The sequence below is a fragment of the Alexandromys fortis genome, unplaced genomic scaffold (genome assembly GCF_014885135.2).
Source record: "Alexandromys fortis isolate MF-2015 unplaced genomic scaffold, M_Fortis_MF-2015_v1.1 scaffold_286, whole genome shotgun sequence".
In the NCBI taxonomy this organism is placed as follows: Eukaryota; Metazoa; Chordata; class Mammalia; order Rodentia; family Cricetidae; genus Alexandromys; species Alexandromys fortis.
Window position 1 is genome coordinate 672,778 of NW_026068365.1, and position 3,138 is coordinate 675,915.

General features: G+C 39.9%; 1 pseudogene; it reads right to left on the reverse strand.

Annotated features, from left to right (window-relative positions):
- Nucleotides 1-1,924: 1,924 nt before the first annotated feature.
- Nucleotides 1,925-3,138, reverse strand: part of LOC126495437 (RNA-binding protein with serine-rich domain 1-like) — a 15,004-nt pseudogene continuing 13,790 nt past the window's right edge.

Below are 3,138 nucleotides of genomic sequence, written 5' to 3' on the forward strand. Positions count from 1 at the left end.
AACCACAGACACAGAGAAAATTCAGAGAATCATTAGATATTACTACATAAGCCTGTATGCCACAAAACTGAAAAATGCAAAATAAATGGACATTTTTTTTAGATAAGTACCATATACCAAAGCTACACCAAGACCAGGTGAATGATCTAAATAGACCTGTTAGTCACAAAGAACAAGAAGCTGTTATCAAAAATCTCCCCTCCAAAAAAAGCACAGGACCAGATGGCTTCAATGCAGAATACTACCAGAACTTCCAAAAAAAGCTAATACCTATACTTCTTAATGTATTTCACAATATAGAAACAGAAAAGTCATTGACAAATTCCTTTTATGAAGCTACAGTTACCCTGATACCAAAACCACACAAAGACTCAACCAAGAAAGAGAATTACAGGCCTATCTCACTCATGAATATTGAAACAAAAATTCTCAATAAAATACTGGCAAACTGAATTCAAGTACACATTAGAAAAATTATCCATTTGATCAAGTAGGATTCATCCCAGAGATGCAGGGTTGGTTCAACATATGCAAATCTATCAATGTAATCCACCATATAAATAAACTGAAAGAAAAAAAAAACATATGATCATTTCATTAGATGCAGAAAAAGCATTCGACAAAATTCAACACCCCTTTATGATAAAGGTATTGGAAAGACATGGGATAAAAGGGTCATACATAAATATTATAAAAGCTATTTACAGCAAGCCGACAGCTAACATTAAATTAAATGGAGAAAAACTCAAAGCCATTTCACTAAAATCAGGAACAGGACAAGGATGTCCACTCTCTCCATACCTCTTGAATATAGTGCTTGAAGTTCTAGCAATAGCAATAAGACAACATAAGGGGATCAAGGGGATACGTATTGGAAAGGAAGAAGTTAAGCTTTCATTATTTGCAGATGATATGATAGTATACATAAGCGACCCCAAAAACTCTACCAAAGAACTCCTACAGCTGATAAATACCTTTAGTAATGTGGCAGGATACAAGATCAACTCCAAAAAATTGGTTGCCTTCCTATACACTAAGGATAATGAAACAGAGAGGGAAATCACAGAAGCATCACCTTTCACGATAGCCACAAAGAGCATAAAATATCTTGGGGTAACCCTGAACAAGGAAGTGAAAGATCTATTTGACAAGAACTTTAATTCTTTGAATAAAGAAATAGAAGAGCTCACTAGAAAATGGAAGGATCTCTCCTGCTCTTGGATTGGGAGGATCAACATAGTAAAAATGACAATTCTACCAAAATCAATCTATAGATTCAATGCAATCCCCATCAAAATCCCACCAAAATTCTTCACAGATCTGGAGAAGACAATAATCAACTTTATATGGAAAAACAAAAAAACCCAGGATAGCCAAAACAATCTTACACAATAAAGGAACGTCAGGAAGCATTACCATCCCTGACTTCAAACTCTATTACAGACCTACAGTATTGAAAACAGCTTGGAATTGGCATAAAAACAGAGAAGTCAACCAATGGAATTGAATAGAAGACCCGGATTTTAACCCTTAATCTAATGAACACCTGATTTTCGATAAAGGAGCTAAAAGTATACAAGGGAAGAAAGAAAGCATGTTCAACAAATGGTGCTGGCATAACTGGATGTCAACCTGTAGAAAAATGAAAATAGATCCATATCTATCACCATGCACAAAACTCAAGTTCAAATGTATCAAAGACCTCAATATCAAGCTGAACACACTGAACCTGATAGAAGAGAAAATGGGAAGTATTCTACAACATATGGGCACAGGAAATCACTTGCTACATATAACCCCAGCAGCACAGATATTAAGGGCAACATTGAATAAATGGGACCTCCTGAAACTGAGCAGCTTCTGTAAAGCAAAGACCCTGTCACTAAGACAAAAAGGCAACCTACTGACTGAGAGAAGTTCTTCACTAATCCTGCAACAGACAAAGGTCTTATCTCCTATATTCATCATATAAATAAACTGAAAGAAAAAAAATATGATCATTTCATTAGATGGTAAAAAAGCATTGGACAAAATTCATCATCCCTTTATGATAAGGTCTTGGAAATATTAGGGATACAAGGTTCATTCCTACATATAATAAAAGCTATTTACAGCAAGCCGACAGCTAATGTCAAACTAAACAGAGAGAAACTTGTAGGGATAAGCCCTCCCCTTGGGGGCGGGCTGCCCTCGGGTGAATGTTTACTGATAAATTGGGTGTGCAGGTGCTGCCCGCCCCTTCCTGCTCCAGGTACTCCGCTGGAACCTTGGTTTCGTGAGTCTGGTTTTGTCATTAAACTTGTTCAAATACCTATAACTATTGGTCTTCATTAATCCAAACTGCCACATTTGGCGTGCCAACGTGGGGCACAGCACCTGCTCTTTAGTCCGCTGTGCCCACAGCAGGTCCTGGGCGGTCACAGTTGCCGCTGCGGCCTGCTCGCTCGCCCGCCTGCCCTCTCTAGGCCGCTCTAGGGCCGCAGTCGTGCCCGCTTGTCGTGGTCGACAAAGGCCAAAGCAACAACAACAGCGCACCTCCCCCACGCCAGTCTGCTCGTTGCCCACCCGCCCTAGGCCGCCGCCGCGGTTCCCGGGCTGCCCGCAGCCAGTGCTTTTTTCCTCTCGCAGCGCCAGAGGAGTTAACCCCTCCCTCTCTGCCTTGACGTTTGGAGCTGAACACGGAAGCTTAAATATTTGCGGTTTTACAACACAAACCACCACATTTGGCCCCGAAGCGGTCACTTTGAATAAATTTCGGTTTTGAGTTGTTTCAGACCTGCTCTCCATGTGGACTCAAGTGGACTCTTTCGGCACCTCTGGCAGGAACCAGTCATTACAGGTAAAAAAAAAAAAATTCCTTTTATAAATAAAATGTCTGAGAATATCACCATTCAAAATTTCAACAGCCTTTTTTATTGTGCCATGTGGGAGATCCTACAAGAGGTGTCTAGCACCCCACATCTATGGATCCTTCTGGGATTAGTAGTTTTCCTTGGTATTAAGTGGTTTGACAACAAAAGTCTGATAGAGTCTTTAAGAGACGAATCCAGGATTCTTAAGGCAGAGGTTGAACATCTAAAAACTATTGGAGATGAATCCAGGATTCTTAAGGCAGAGGTTGAACATCTACAAACGATT